This window comes from Bufo gargarizans, chromosome 2 (genome assembly GCF_014858855.1).
Source record: "Bufo gargarizans isolate SCDJY-AF-19 chromosome 2, ASM1485885v1, whole genome shotgun sequence".
NCBI classification, from domain to species: domain Eukaryota; kingdom Metazoa; phylum Chordata; class Amphibia; order Anura; family Bufonidae; genus Bufo; species Bufo gargarizans.
In genome coordinates this window covers 717,624,303-717,641,452 of record NC_058081.1, presented here as the reverse complement: position 1 = coordinate 717,641,452, position 17,150 = coordinate 717,624,303, and the positions used below count along the sequence as shown (strand labels likewise).

The 17,150-nt window shown below is 41.6% G+C and overlaps 1 long non-coding RNA gene across 1 annotated transcript in view; it reads right to left on the bottom strand.

Annotated features, from left to right (window-relative positions):
* Positions 1-4,078, bottom strand: part of LOC122927106 — a 56,453-nt gene extending 52,375 nt beyond the window's left edge. Inside the window, exons 1-2 of the long non-coding RNA XR_006387758.1 lie at positions 3,598-4,078; positions 3,149-3,262 (exon numbers count right to left, since the gene is read on the bottom strand). This is a non-coding gene — a long non-coding RNA (uncharacterized LOC122927106). The remainder of the gene's footprint in view (positions 1-3,148; positions 3,263-3,597) is intronic.
* Positions 4,079-17,150: the final 13,072 nt, after the last annotated feature.

Genomic DNA, 17,150 nt, shown 5'->3' with positions numbered 1-17,150 from the left:
CTGCGATCGTCTATACGGGGGGGTCAAATGACCCCCCCCTGCGTTGTTACGGGGTGCCGGCTGGATGATTTCAGCCGGCATCCCGTTCCGAGTAACCCCCGCGGCGCCGGAATCGCGAATTAAAGCCATGACGTACCGGTACGTCATGGGTCCTTAAGGATTCGGGAATCATGCCGTACCGATACGTCATGGGTCCCTAAGGGGTTAAAGTTAATTCATAGGGCGATATATGGATTTTGCAAGCCGAAAGCAAATGTTAGGATAGCAGCGGATAGACTGACACATTGTCCGAAATGTACACTTTCGAACACTGATGTCACACATGGACTATGGGAATGCGAAGCGGTCAACTCCTTCTGGAAAGCAGTACTGGATATGATAAAGGCTAAATGGAATCTAAAGATTCAATTAGATCCAGAACTGCTGCTATTTCATGTTGGACGCTCGGCAGAATCCTCCAAAATTCCGCGTGCTCTACATGTCTTGCTCCTGGCATCCAAGAGATGTATACTAAATCATTGGCTGCAGACTAAGGTACCGGGAGTTGAGGAAGTAGTGCAACAAACCACTAATTGCATGATATTAGAACGGATCGAGGCGGAGCAAGCTAAGACAAAATTGACGACTCCCTTCTTTAAGAAGTGGAGACTTTATATGGAGGGGTTAATGTCGGATAGGGAGATATTGGAACACGTAAAGCCGTTTATCCACACTGAATGGTACCTGAAGCTAGAGTGAACAGACCCGTGGTTTCAGATCCACAAAAAGTACATGACAGCATAAAGACTGATGAGAGATAAGTAGGGGGGAGGGACTAGGTAGTTGGTTAGTCTTGAAAAAAACGAAAGACACTAACCGATGGCATTGTCGAGAATAGGTTCTTTCTTAAACTAATGCTAGAGTACCTACTTGCTTGAGATGAAAGGTTTTGGGTGTTGGGAGGGCGGGAGGGCGGGAGGGAGTTTAGAAGGGAGGGGGAGGGGGGAAGGAGGGGAGAAAAAGAAAAAAAAAAAAGAAAAACAATGAATGCAACAATACTCTCTGTACAGAAAAGCATGAGTTGCTTAGAGTATTATGACTAACATACTGTATAGTGAGGATATTGGAAATGAGATATGTTTTCAACCCGATGTCTGCTTGATTGTGATGTATCTGATTGATATGTATTGTCACATTTATTCTTCAATAAAGAGAAGTTAAAAAAAAAAAGTCACTCAAAAAAATAAAAAAACTATAGCTCTCAGAACACGGAGACACTAAAACATAATTTTTTTCATTTCAAATATGCCATTATTGTGTTAAAGTGAAATAAATAAAAAAAGTGTACATATTAGGTATTGGCGCGTCCGTAACAACATGCTCGATAAAAATATCACATGACCTAACCCCTCAGGTGAACACCGCAAAAAAGAAAAACAGTGCCAAAAAGCAATTTTTTTCACCTTACATCACAAAAAGTGCAACACCAAGCAATCAAAAAGGCATATGCTCCCAAAAATAGTACCAATAAATCTGGCACCTTATCCCCCAGTTTCCAAAATAGGGTCACTTTTTGGGAGTTTCTACTGGATGGGTGCATCAGGGGGGCTTTAAATGGGACATGGCATCTAAAAACCAGTCCAGCAAAATCTGCCTTCCAAAAACCATACGGTGTTTCTTTTCTTCTGCGCCCTGCAGTGCGCCCGTTCAGCAGTTTACGATCACATGTGGGGTGTTTCTGTAAACCGTAGAATCAGGGTAATAAATATTGAGTTTTGTTTGGCTGTTAACCCTCGATGTGTTCAAGAAAAAAATGTAATAAAATGCAAAATCTGCCAAAAAAGTGAAATTTAGAAATGTATTCTCCATTTTCCTTTAATTCTTGTGGAACACCTAAAGGGTTAACAAAGTTTGTAAAATCAGTTTTGAGTAACTTGAGGGGTGTAGTTTATACAATGGGGTCGTTAATGGGGGTATCTCCTATGTAATCCCCACAAAGTGACTTCAGACCTGAACTGGTCCTTAAAAAGTGGTTTTTAGAAATTTTCTTAAAAATGTTAAGAATTGCTTCTAAACTTCTAAGCCTTGTAATAGCCCCCAAAAATAAAATGACATTTCCAAAATGATGCCAACATAAAGTAGACATATGGGAAATGTTAAGTAATAAATATTTTATGAGGTATCACTTTCTGTTTTAAAAGCAGAGAAATTGAAATTTTTAAAATTGCTAATTTTTAAAACTTTTTGGTAAATTTGGGATTTCATAAATAAAGGTGAAATATATTGACTCAAATTTATGACTATCATGAAGTACAATGTGTCACGAGAAAACAATCTCAGAATGGCTTGCATAAATAAAAGTGTTCCAAAGTTGTTACTATATAAAGTGACGCATGTCAGTTTCATAAAATTTGAGCTGGACACTGGGGCATCAATGACCCTTGGTCATGAAAGGGTTAAAAAGTGGGTTTTGGAAATTCTTAAAAATTTCAAGATTTGCTTCTAAACTTCTAAGCCTTCGAACGTCCCACAAATATAGAAATTATAATTTACAAATGATCCAAACATGAAGTAGACATATGGGAAATGTAAAATAATAACTATTTTAAGAGTTATTGCTATCTGTTTTAAAAGCAGAGAAATTGAAATTGATAAAAATTGCTAATTTTTCAAAATTAGCAGGTAAATTTGGCATTTTTTTATAAATAAAAATTAGATATTTGACTCAAACTTACCACTGTCATGAAGTACAATATCTGACAAGAAAACTATCTCAGAATGGCTTGGATAAGTAAAAGTGTTTTAAGTTATCACCACATAAAGTGACAAATGTTAGATTTGCAAAAAATGGCCTGGTTCTTAAGGTGAAAAATTGCAGAATTCTGAAGGGGTTAATCTTGACTCCAGAGTGTTTAAGTCACAGAGGATTGTCTAGACCAGAGACACTTGTAGGACTGTGATACCTCTTAGGTTTCAATGGGTTTTCAGCCCATGGATGTAAACAGGAATGTACCATAGATCACCATTCACGGACAGCAAACAGGGAAATTAAAATATTTAAAGTCTATTGGAAAGTTACAAAACTTTATACAAAGATTAAGCTTAAGTTACAATAGAGTCTAACCCCTTCAAACCACTAGAAAAGATTGAACTTAATCAGACAACTCACCAATAGTGGTTTCTGTGTATGTAGATGCACACTGAAGTCCTGAATAACAGGTTATGCTGGTACCGGAACATGTTGTTTCATTAGAAATACACTGTGTACACGAAAGAGCATAACCTAAAGAAATGGGACACAGTCATTAATTATATATTAGTTATTTGCCAGCGCATTTTTTCTGATGCAATGTTCGGAGAACAATGTTTAATAGCTTATGTAGCACTATGAACAGGATCAGAAGTAAAATCTTACCAGGCATTGGGGGGGTTAACATTAAAATAAATGTTAGTTAATGTTATTATTATTGTTAGTTTTATTATTTCTTATTATTAGTAGTATTGTTATTTAATATTATTTTTAAGACTATTATGAACAAATTTATAAAAATAAATAAATAATAAAGCAAATATAAAACAAAGGATGATTCAGGTCTTATAATGTTTCTGAAAACTTACTTGTCGCTGCAAGAGCCGAGAGGAGGCTGAGAATTCCGATCAGGGAGCTCATGGCTCAATTCTTGAAGACAGGATGTAATGTGAGATGACAATCTCGAGGATCGAGGTTCCTAATTTATTATTTTGAGGGTGGGACTTGAGAAACGAAACAAACATTACCTCTTCTTATGTAACTGTGATTTTGTAATTTTGTGAAACACCTTAGTTTTGTGAAAGAATTGTGTAAAACAATTCTGAATTTTAATGTTAAATGTTAACCCTGCACATACTGTACATAAGAAGTATCAGGCTCACCTCTTCTATCTTTCTATCCCCCTAAATCAGTAGGGGAGAGATGAATGAATATCTTAAAATTTGGTTTGGGTCCTATTCATCTAATATATAGTGTAATCTAATATGTAAGCCTCACAAAGTGACTTCAGATCTGAACTGGTCATTAAAAAGTGGGTTTTGGAACCTCTTAAAAATTTCAACATTTGGTTCTAAACTTCTAAGCCTTCCAACGTCCTAAAAATAAAGAAAATATAATTTACAAATGATCCAAACATGAAGTAGACATATGGGAAATGCAAAATAATAACTATTTTAAGAGTTATTGCTATCTGTTTTAAAAGCAGAGAAATTGAAATTCTGAAAATTGCTAATTTTTCAAAATTAGCAGGTAAATTTGGTATTTTTTTATAAATAAAAATTAGATATTTGACTCAAATTTACCACTGTCATGAAGTGCAACATCTGACGAGAAAACTATCTCAGAATGGCTTGGATAAGTAAAAGTGTTTTAAAGTTATCACCACAAAAAGTGACAAATGTTAGATTTGCAAAAAATGGCCTGGTCCTTAAGGTGAAAAATTGCAGAATTCTGAAGGGGTTAATCTTGACTCTAGAGTGTTTAAGTCACAGAGGATTGTCTAGACCAGAGACACTTGTAGGACTGTGATATTTCTTAGGTTTCGATGGGTTTTCAGCCCATGGATGTAAACAGGAATGTACCATAGGTCACCATTCACGGACAGCAAACAGTGAAATAAAAATATTTAAAGTCTATTGGAAAGTTACAAAACTTTATACAAAGATTGAGCTTGAGTTACAATAGAGTCTAACCCCTCCAAACCACTAGAAAAGATTGAACTTAATCAGACAACTCACCAATAGTGGTTTCTGTGTATGCAGATGCACACTGAAGTCCTGAATAACAGGTTATGCTGGTACCGGAACATGTTGTTTCATTAGAAATACACTGTGTACACAAAAGAGCGTAACCTAAAGAAATGGGACACATTCAGGACATTAATTATATATTAGTTATTTGCCAGCGCATTTCTTCTGATGCAATGTTCGGAGAACAATGTTTAATAGCTTATGTAGCACTAGGAACAGGATCAGAAGTAAAATCTTACCAGGCATTGGGGGGTTAACATTAAAATAAATGTTAGTTTTTATTATTATCGTTATTTTGATTATTTCTTATTATTAGTAGTATTGTTATTTAATATTATTTTTAAGACTATTATGAACAAATTTCTAAAAATAAATAAATAATGAAGAAAATATAAAACAAAGGATGATTCAGGTCTTATAATATTTCTGAAAACTTACTTGTCGCTGCAAGAGCCGAGAGGAGGCTGAGAATTCCGATCAGGGAGCTCATGGTTCAGTTCTTGAAGGCAGGATGTAATGTGAGATGACAATCTCGAGGATCGAGGTTCCTAATTTATTATTTTTAGGGTGGGACTTGAGAAACAAAACAAACATTACCTCTTCTTATGTAACTGTGATTTTGTAATTTTGTGAAACACCTTAGGGTTTGTAAAAGAATTGTGTAAAACAATTCTGAATTTTAATGCTAAATGTTAACCCTGCACATACATAAGAGGTATCAGGCTCACCTCTTCTATCTTTCTATCCCCCTAAATCAGTAGGGGAGAGATGAATGAATATCGTAAAATTTGGTTTGGGTCCGATTCATCTAAAATCACCTTTGTGATTTGATTCAGATCCAAATAATTTCTAACCAAATCCCTCTCATCCCCAGAATCAAATCACTTAAAATTTGATTATGTTAGAATGAAGAGGTTTTTTTTTTTTTTCATTTTTTTTTCTTTACTAGTAGGAAGGTTATGCCAATAGTCTTCCAAAGGTTATCTATTAATCCTTACATGGATGGCGCTGGGAAGGTCTTTAAACATGGAGCCCACTCGCACGTGCAGCCGGCACCATATCCGGCGGGTCTCTGCTGTTTCAAACAGCAAAGGCCTGTGACTAATGTCCATGACTGTCAGTAATGCAGATCACAGGCATTTTAGCTTTTAAATGCTGTGATCAAGTGTGACCAAGGCATCTTAATAGCAAGTGCCCCCCCCCCCCCCCCGTGCAGCGATCGGGGATGCCAGTCATTTACTATAATACACTCTAAAGAGACTAAGCCTATTAGAGCTGCATTTACTATGTTGGCCAGCAGGTGGAAGACCAACATAAGATATCAGCAATTGGAGCTTTTTCTATACTTTTATGGAAATATAGTAAAAGCAATAAAAAAAAAGACTGGGGAATATTATAGTCTCCTAGAGGGGTACAAAAAATAAATAAATATATATTTTTTTATTTCTTATTTTTTTAAATATGCACCCCTTAGAATAAAAAATGAATGCATAAATATAAAAAAATATAAACATGGGCATTGCCACCTCTGAAAATGCCCAGACTATTAAAATATAAAAATATTTTTCAAATAGCAAAAAAAAGTGTAACAGAAAAAAGTACCAAAATGGCTGATTTGCCATTTTTTCATTGCCTCTCTTATTCAATTTTTTTTTTAATATAAAATATGATCAAAAAGTCACTGGGACTGTTGTGTACTGAAGCCCTTTGAAGAGACCACAAAATTTGCCAGTAGGGACAACTCCAGCATAAACTTTGTCATCTCTCTGATATTTACCGTATGTTTTTCCTGTTAGAAACATTCCAAAAATCATTTCTTATCAGTGTTTAAACATACAGGCTCTCCTGCAGGTATTTAAGTGTCTCAGCCCTTTACCCAGACCCCTCAGAGTCAAGGTCCTAATCTTGTGCTAAAGAGCTTGCTTACCAACTCGTGTTCATGACTTCATACTTTGTTCCTGGACTTCGTTTATCGTTTAAACCCTGCCTGCTTGCGACCCGGATTGTCTGACCTTGTTCCTGTGCCACCTGCCCTGACCCATTGCTTGTTGACTACGTCTCTGCCTCTTCCTCCGGTTCCTGTCTTTTTGCTCCTGGTAACAACCCTGCCTGTCTGACCACGTTTCTACTGTCGGTACCTTCGCAGGTACCTCCTGGTCTGCCCGGACCAGCTGCGACTGACTGGTTTATGCTCTGGAGTAGCCCCTGGCAATTACCGACGGTCAAGCCTATCCTCACCATCTGAGGCTCTAGTGAAATCCGGGTAGATGCTTAGTTACTCCTCTCCAGAATATTGCTAGATAGTGGCACAGTGGGTTCACATCCGCTGATCCGTGACAATCAGGAAGGGCAGATCTATACATTGACCCCAGTCAGAGGAGTGTGAAAATCCTCACTGATCCATAACTTGTTCATTTTGACAAAAGTGATGTTTTGTACACTGGCGGAGGACAACTTGGTCTGTTTGGGTGTCACAAAGTCTCCTGTTGTGCTGAAAATCCTCTTTGAGATAACACTGGAGGCTGGGTAAGAGAGAACAGAGAGAGCTCACTGGCACAGTTTGGCCCACTGTTCCAATCTAACTGCCCAAAAGTCCATGGGGTCAGGAAACAGTATCCTCTGGAGAAAGACCAGAGTCCAGGTAGGATTGGACCTGGATGCTGAGCTGGTACATCTCCATTTGCTGATTTGCATCAGCCTGGCATAGAACATGAAAGAATTGCTCCATAATGTTGATGGTACTGATTTGGCTGCTGCTGTGGCTTCTGCTGCTTGTGGTAGCAGAGATGGGGGAGTTGGGTAACTCTGAAGGGGGTGGAAAGGGGCCCCCGGTCAGAACCACCGAAAGCTGTGGCAAGCTGCACACAGTGTTTATTAACGTAATTTGGCCTCCCTTTCACCGAGAGGAAAACATTCTCCCATTTTGCTTTGATCGCGGGGGTCTAAAAGCATGGTGATCCAGTAATCATCAGACTCCTTCTTGTGAATGATACGCCTGTCAGTATGTAAGCAAGCAAGCATACATACAGCTTACCCGTCTGGACAGTGTTAGTCCGAAGACCCAATTATTTCTGGCTCCACTCCCCCCATTAAGATCATTGGTCATTGTGACAGGTGTCATCATCCTCCTGCTCTTCAACTAATGACACCCTCTTCCTCCTCCAGTGACAGCTCCTTATACTCCATAGGACTTGCTCCTTGTTGGTCCTCAACAGTTACAGGTCAGGTGGCAAGATGCGTTAGCTTTTCAATTTCCGCCATCCCTTGTTGCATCTGCATGAGAATCTTTTCTAAGATACCGTATTTTTTGACCTATAAGAAGCACCTGCCCATAAGACGCATCTAAGTTTTGAGGAGTCAAATAAGAAAAAAAAAATGTTGAACCAAAAGGTGTGCTTTTGGTGGGTTTTGAACAATTTATGGTCTGTGAATGACACTATTATGGGGCATCTGTTAAGAACACTGTTATAGGGGATCTGTGGGTGGCACTGTTATGGGGGATCTGTTGGTGACACTGTTATGGGGGATCTGTGGGTGACACTGTTATGGGGGATCTGTGGGTGACACTGTTATGGGGATCTGTGGGTGACACTGTAATGGGAGATCTGTTGGTAACACTGTTATGGGGGATCTGTGGATGACACTGTTATGGGGATCTCTGGATGGCTCTTATTGGGGTCTCTGGATGGCACTATTATGGGGATCTGTGGATGACACTGTTATGGGGGATCTGTGGATTACACATATATGGCATCTTATGCTATGTGTCATCCACAGATCCCCTCCATAACAGTGTCCCTCTAGTATGAATGGCCCCAAATACAGTGGGTGGGGGTCGCATCTGGTTTTATAATGACAGCAGGGCCCGTGCAGTGACTGTATTCTACTACATGGGTTCCCCTCACTGTATATAATCTTATCTATAAGTGTAGGCATTGTTAATATATAAAAATTCAGGGTAATCAGCACCTGTATTACTTACAAGTGCTCAGTTGCAGAGAGAAGGGAGGAGGCAGGCCAGGAGGATGGGCGCTGGCATCGTCAGTCACTACGTCACGTGCCTGCGCCGCCCATTTTATGAATGAAGCAGGTGGCGCTGGCGCATTACGTAGTGACTCATGCTGCCAGCGCCCGTCCTCCCGGCCTGCCTCCTCCCTCCTCTCTGCTACTGAGCGCTTGTAAGTAATACAGACGCTGATTACCCAAAATTTTTATACATTAACAATGCCTACAATTACAGATACAATTATTTACAGTGACCGGGGCCCTTGTAGTACAGGGTGGGCCATTTATATGGATACACCTTAATAAAATGGGAATGGTTGGCGATATTAACTTCCTGTTTGTGGCACATTAGTATATGTGAGGGGGGAAACTTTTCAAGATGGGTGGTGACCGTGGCGGCCATTTTGAAGTCGGCCATTTTGAATCCAACTTTTGTTTTTAACATAACTTTATTATTTCATGAGTTATATACAAGTTTATGACCACTTATAAAATGTGTTCAATGTGCTGCCTATTGTGTTGGATTGTCAATGCAACCCTCTTCTCCCACTCTTCACACACTGATAGCAACACCGCAGGAGAAATGCTAGCACAGGCTTCCAGTATCCGTAGTTTCAGGTGCTGCACATCTTGTATCTTCACAGCATAGACAATTGCCTTCAGATGACCCCAAAGATAAAAGTCTAAGGGGGTCAGATCGGGAGACCTTGGGGGCCATTCAACTGGCCCACGACGACCAATCCACTTTCCAGGAAACTGTTCATCTAGGAATGCTCGGACCTGACACCCATAATGTGGTGGTGCACCATCTTGCTGGAAAATAAATAATTACTCTTACCGGTAATTGATTTTTCCGATAGCCTCCACAACGGCACTTATTGGAGGGATGTCCCCGCCCCGGACAGGAAACAACGACGTAGAAGCAGAAGATTTAAGAACCTCCTCCCCTTTACCTAGTCAGTCAATAAGAGAGGACACGGAAGTGATGTCAAAAAAATAAATCATATGTATTAATAACCAAGGACAATTACATCATTAGAAAGAAAAACAATAAGTCTTTAGCAGAACTTAGATCCATGTAACAATATATCAGGGAGGGAATCCCAGTGCCGTTGTGGAGGCTATCGGAAAAATCAATTACCGGTAAGAGTAATTATTTATTTTCCCTTACGCCTCCACAACGGCACCTATTGGAGGATTAACAGAGTAATAGGATTAGGGAGGGACAGCAGCAGAAAGTACCCTGCGCCCAAATGATAAGTCCTGGTTCTTAAGGATATCCAGTCTATAGTGATTGAAAAAAGTTATAGGATTGGCCCAAGTTTCGGCTCTACATATCTGTTCTAATGATACTGATGCTGCCTCAGACCAGGAGGATGACACTGCTCTGGTGGAGTGAGCCCTTAGCCCAACCGGGGGCTGGAGGTCTTTCTGCAGGTAAGCTAGCTTGATCATATTTTTTATCCATCTGGATATCGTAGGTTTGCTAGCCCCGCAACATTTGTTGGGCCCTTGGTACTGTAAGAACAGTTGGTCCGAGTGTCTGAAGGATGAAGTTCTGTTGAGGTAGCAGATTATAACCCTTCTTACATCCAAGTTGTGGTATTTCTTCTCTTTTTCCGAGGTTGGTGAAGGACAGAACGAGGGCAGCGAAATTTCTTGTTCGCAGTGAAATCTAGACACTACCTTAGGTAGGAAGGCTGGGCAATGTTTCAGAATTATGCGGTCATCGAGGATCGTCAGATAAGGAGGTTTATATGAAAAGGCTTGGATCTCCCCGACTCTTCTAGCAGTTGTAATGTCTTCAACGTAAGAAGTCTCAGGGATATTTCTTCTATTGGTTCAAACAAAGGAGATATTAGGACAGACAGCACTAAGTTAAGGTCCCAGGAAGCAATGGTGGGACGGGCTACAGGAGTCTTTCTCATAGCACCTTTAAGAAAACGTTTTATTAAAGAGGATTCTGACAACTTGATGTCCAAAACGCACTTGGGGCTCATACCTGCACTCTAAGGGTTGCTGGTCTAAGGCCTTTGTCAAGTCCGACTTGAAGGAACTGCAGAATTTGAGGAATGTCTAGTAACATCATGTCACCTGAGAATTTTTGAAAGGCTTTCCAGGTCCGCAGATAAATTCTGGATGTTATGGGTTTTCGGCTGAGCATGAGAGTGGAGATAACTGAATCCGAGAGTCCCTTCTTTTTTAAGGTGCTGCGTTCGTCTTCAGGCCGCCAAGTTCAAGTGTTTGACACTTGGGTGATTTACTGGGCCTTGATGAAGGAGATCTGGTATGGATGGGACCCAGGATTCCCCTGCTGAAAGATGAAGTAGCAAGAGGAACCAGGATCTTCTCGGCCAGTCAGGGGCTATATAGATTACCTTGGCCTTTTCTTCCTGTTCTTTTATCAGGGTCTTTGATATTAGGCTGAAGGGAGGAAAGGCATAAAGAAGGCAGTTTGGCCATGGTCGGGATAGGGCATCTATCCATAGTGGCTGGTCCCTTTGGGAGAGGGAACAGAACTGTTTGGTCTGTTTGTTGGACTTTGTCGCAAACAGATCTATTTTTGGAGTCCCCCACTTGAGACACAATTGCTGAAATATTTGCGGATTTAGGGACCACTCTCTTTCAGAGTCTGACGGCTGAGGAAGTCGGCCAAAGTATTTTCTTCTCCTCTGACATGTAAGGCTGTAAGGGAAATTAGGTTGCTCTCTGCCCAGGAGAAGATCTTGTCGCTTACAGCTGCTAGGGAGCGACTCCTGGTGCCTCCCTGCTTTAAATAGGCGACCGTAGTAGTATTGTCTGAGAAGACCTTTATACTTTTTGGTGATGTAGGCGTAAAGAGAGCGACCCATGACGTTGTAAACTGCTGAGAGTTCCCTTAAGTTGGAGGAGGCTTGTAGCAGATCCATTCCCCAAATGCCTTGGACCCCTTATCCGTCTGAGTGACCTCCGTAGCCGGTGCTGCTGGCATCTGTGGTTATGATCATTTGATCTCCTTGTCTCCAGGAAACTCCCGTCTGAAGGTGTTTTCTGATTTTCCACCACATAAGAGATATTTTTACCGACTTCGGGATCATCACTCGCTTTTCCAGGGCCGAGGAGGTGCCATCCCAGGAGGATAGGAGGAACGCCTGAAGCGTTCTTGTGTGGTATTGGGCCCACCTTACTGACTGGATCGTTGATGTAAGGATACCTAGGATGGTCATGAGGTTTTTACAGTTGTGAATTTTTGGCTGCAGAATAGCGAGACTTTTCCCTAGAGCTCGATCTGTTTGTTCTGTGGAAGAAAGGACATTAATTGGTGGGACTCTAATGTTACCCCCAAAAAGGTTTTCCTTTGTGCCGGATTTAAGTCTGATTTTTTAAATTTATGATCCACCCTAGTGTGGTAAAAAAATTCCTGAACGTCTGCTAGGTGGGACAGAAGGGCCTCTGCACAGGGAGCAGCTACCAGAAAATCGTCCTGGTAAGGTATAATTTGAATGCCTCTTAGGTGAAGGGCTTTGACGACCTCTGCCATGATCTTTGAAAACACCCTTGGGGCTGAGGAGAGCCCGAAGGGGAGGGCTATGAACTGAAAGTGACAGAGCCGATTTTTTATATAGATAGCAATTCTTAAATACTTTTGATGGCCATAACAATCGGGACATGGTAATAGGCGTCCTGAAGGTCCATGGTCGCCATGAAGCAGTCTTGGGGGAGGACATTTATGGTGGATCTCACTGACTCCATCTTGAAGCTCTTGTAAACGACAAACTTGTTTAAGCCTTTTAAGTTTATAATTAGTCGATAGGTCTTGTTGGCTTTTTGGATTAAGAAGACAGGGGAGTAAAACCCTTTACCCTGTTCTTCCGCCGGAACCTGACGAATTACTCCTTTCTGAATCAGTGATGTAATTTCTGACTCTAGGCAAGATTGTTTTTCTCGATGAGGCAGAATTTTGTTGATCATAAAGTAATCTGTTGGTATTGACAGAAACTCTAACTTTAGGCCATGATCTAGGGTGTCTACCACCCAGGGAGATGCTCCTATATTTTCCCAGACGGCAGCAAAGTGGATTAGTCTGCCACCCATCATTGTTTTGAGGATGAAGCATTTTCGGGGTTAAAGAGAAACCCTCTACCCCTACCTCTGGAGGGCTGCCATCTCTTCGAACTCTCTTTTTCTTAGGATCCCCTTTGGGCTTTCTTTGATTTCGAAAGTAAAGCCTCTGATGAAAATAGTGGTTTTCCATAGGGAAGCCCTTCTTTGTGTCCGCAGCTTTATCCAGAATATTGTCTAAGGTGGAACCAAACAATCTATCGCCTTCACACGGGATGGAGCATAGGCGATTCTTTGAGCTCGTGTCCCTTGACCAGGTGCGGAGCCAGACAGCTCTTCTTGTAGCATTTGATAAGGCTGCTGACCTGGCAGAGAGTTTCACTAAGTCCGCAGTTGCATCAGCAAGAAAATTAGACGCCTTCTTGAGAGTTGGTAGGGAAGCCAGGATTTCTTCTCGTGGGGTACCTGCCACTAGGTGACCTTCTAGCTGGTTCAGCCAAACTGAGAGTGTTCTTGCAGTACAGGTAGAAGCTATACTTGGTCGCAGCATGGCTGTGTTAGTCTCCCATGATTTTTTCAAAAGGCTCTCACACTTTTTGTCCATGGGGTCCCTGAGGAGGCCAGTATCCTCAAAGGGTAGCAAGGTTCTTTTAGAGATCTGGGCTACTGGTGCATCTACCTTTGGGTTTTTTTCCCACAGGTTTGAATCAGCGTCATCAAAGGGGTATTTGCGTTTAAAGGCGCCTGGTATAGCAACCCTTTTTTCTGGATCTTTCCACTCTCTAGCAATAAGGGACTTGACATTATTGTGAATAGGGAAGGTTCTTTTCTTCCTCTCCCCTAACCCCTGGTACATCTGGTCTTGTACAGAGTGAGCCTCCTTCACCTCCTCGATGTTCATAGTTGCTCTGATGATTTTTAAAAATCCATCTGTCTCTTCCGGCTGAAAGAGGGGTTTACCAGAGTCGTCTTCAGAAGAGAAGGGGTCTGACCCGGAAAGGATTTCCCCTTCATCCCACTCAAACCCGGCGTCAGAGGCTAGGGATCTTTGAGAGGTGGATGGTCTTGGGGATGACGGCATTCTTAGGTCTACTGCTGCATTTACTTCTTCTTTAATCATTGACCTCATAGACTCGAGAAGGGAAGGAGATTCCTCTGAGACATTTTTTTCTGTGCACTTGGGGCACAGAGGTTTTTTCGACTTGGGAGGAGAGTGCTTTACGACAAATGCCAAATTTTTTCCGTGCCAGATCTCCACCAGGCGGTTTCGGAGTCGCGGTCTCTCTGGCCTAAGATCAACATAGAAACAAAAAATGGGCAGCACATTTAGAGACCAGCAGAAGAACCATCTAAGAGGCCAGACCCTTTACCGGTGGTGAAAGCAGCAGGCACCAAGTGTACAATATAAGGTACATCAGTTTTAAGCATATCTCTCCTCTGGGAGGAGGCTTACCGGGCTGAGGGCAGAGGTTGAGGGATCCAAGGGCTTCCTTGCGGTGTCCATATCTCCAGGGCCTAACATCGTTAAGCTTAGCACGAGGACGCTGCGTTGAGAGGAACTTTTAAATTCCGCGCCGCTGGAGCTCCGCCTACTCGCAAGATTCTCTTGCCCAAGGAGAATCTCACCCGCTGACGTCAGACGCCGGACGTCGGATCCCGCGATAGTTCTCGGGAACTACCGCGCAGGACTTACTCCCAGGAACAGGAAGGGAGGCCATGCGTCCCCGAGGACCTGTTCCCTGCTCCAGTCCTCCCACATGAAAGTGGGGAAGGACCCCAGGATCGAGGTGAGGCTGGGCGGAAAAGACACAAGTTTCTCCTGCTGCAGGAGCGGCTTCCACGTACTTCCGCCGGACAGGAAACAGCGAATGACTAGGTAATGGGGAGGAGGTTCTTAAATCTTCTGCTTCTACGTCGTTGTTTCCTGTCTGGGGCGGGGACATCCCTCCAATAAGTGCCGTTGTGGAGGCGTTAGGGAAAAACTCAGGGAACGTGCCAGCTTCAGTGCATAAAGAGGGAAACACATCATCATGTAGCAATTTCGCATATCCAGTGGCCTTTAGGTTTCCATTGATGAAGAATGGCCCCACTATCTTTGCATTTTCACTATCTGTGAAGATACAAGATGTGCAGCACCTGAAACTACAGATACTGGAAGCCTGTGCTAGCATTTCTCCTGCTGTGTTGCTATCAGTGTGTAAAGAGTGGGAGAAGAGGGTTGCATTGACAATCCAACACAATGGGCAGCACATTGAACACATTTTATAAGTGGTCAGAAACTTGTAAATAACTCATGAAAGAATAAAGTTACGTTAAAACCAAGCACACCATTGTTCTTGTGAAATTCCCAATAAGTTTGATGTGTCACATGACCCTCTTCCTATTGAAAAAACAAAAGTTGGATTCAAAATGTCCGACTTCAAAATGGCCGCCATGGTCGCCACCCATCTTGAAAAGTTTCCCCCCTCACATATACTAATGTGCCACAAACAGGAAGTTAATATCACCAACCATTACCATTTTATTAAGGTGTATCTATATAAATGGCCCACCCTGTAGAATACAGTCACTGCACAGGCCCCGCTGTCATTATAAAAGCAGATGCCAGCCCCCAGCCCCTCCTCCCTCTCAGCTGATACACCCGCGGCGCGGCATCGCGGAGTATCATTGAAAATTTGGCAAAATGCAGCATTTGCCCCATAAGACGCACTGCTATTTTCCCCCCCTTTTGGGGGGGGAAAAAGTGCATCTTATAGGGCGAAAAATACGGTAATTTACACATAAATATATAAAAATATATGTAATGTTTAGTTCTGGATGTAAATAAATATAATTATATACCTACACGACAGTTTATATACACTCCTCAACTTTGAAATTACAACACCAAGAAGGGCAAATAATCATAGCCACTTGAAACTTAAAAAAATGGATAAAGTGTATGATGATTGTTTGATGCCAACTGTTTTTTACAAATTAAAAAAATGTGACCATAGCATCTGAGAGCTCAAAACCCGGAAGCACTGCACTTTCTGGCCTGGAACGGCCTCCCCGCAGGCCATTAGGGAAGCCATTGATTGCCTGTGAAAGGCCAGGGCCTGCTGATGCTCCGATGCCTTTAACAGGTATATTCCATTGTAGGCCTGCAGGTGGTAAGCACTACATTGCACTATACATAATCTTCTACTTGTCAATGGATTTATTTCCATTGATATATAGAAGTGGGAAACTAAGGATTGCATGATGTTACGCCCTTGAAAAGAAATGTATTTGTATAAACTGGTTTATGGGAAAGACATGCAAATTAGCAGACTTAGCCTGTTTTTTCAGCTGATACACTAATTTGCATGTCTTTCCCGTCTGTCTGACTTTATGCAAATTAGTTTACATGACAAAACTGTAAAGAGAGGTTATTGCATATAATGTTAGGACAATTTGAAAACTGAACATGTTTCTGCAGCCCTCCTAGGAAGTGAGAGAAGAGTTAGCTGACATCCTAAAAGGAGTTTACAATTTTTGTCACCCTAATGATAAAGAGCAAAGGCTGCAAAATTAACTTTTTTGCCCAAAACGGGTGTTAGTTTAATAACTGAATTTCACACGTGCTGATGCTGCAAGGGCTGTAAAATTGTGCATTTTGGCAAAAAAGTTTGTCTTTAAAAACCCAGAAAATTATGGCTGTAGTTGTAGCTTAAATTGCAGACTGAAAAATCCTGTAAAGGCACCAGATGTTGGATATTGCCAAAAACGCGTGTTTTTTCAAAGCCAGAAAATTATTTAAATTTTAAAAACTTGTTTTTTAACAATCAAATATACAGCAAGGGCTGCAATATTAAGTATTTTGCAAAAAAAAGAACCCAGAAAATGGTGGCTGTATTTCTAGCTTAAATTGCACACTGACTAATCCAGATGTTGGATATTGCCAAAAAAGTGTGTTTTTTTAGTAACAGAATATAAAAGCTGTATATAACGCTTGAATTTCACATGTGCAGATGCAGCAAGGGCTGTAAAATAGTGTATTTTGCAAAAAAAAAGGGTATTTGTAAAAACTAAGGGTGTTTTTTTAAAGCCAAATTATTAGGGGCATGGCCTAACCAGGTCAGGGCGTGTCCTTTTTAACAGCTCACTCTTAGACAGCAGCACTTAGACAGCTGCAGGGAGAAACTCACCGTCCCTCCCACCTCTGCAGCTGATAGAAGTTGATTTTTAACTTCATTTTTTCAATCCCTGTTGGCTGAGGGGTGGAAGGGGACATGGCCTAACCGGATCAGAGGCGTGGCTTAACGGGACCTAGAAGTTGATTTTTAACTTCATTTTTTCAATCCTTGTTGGCTGAGTGTGAGGGG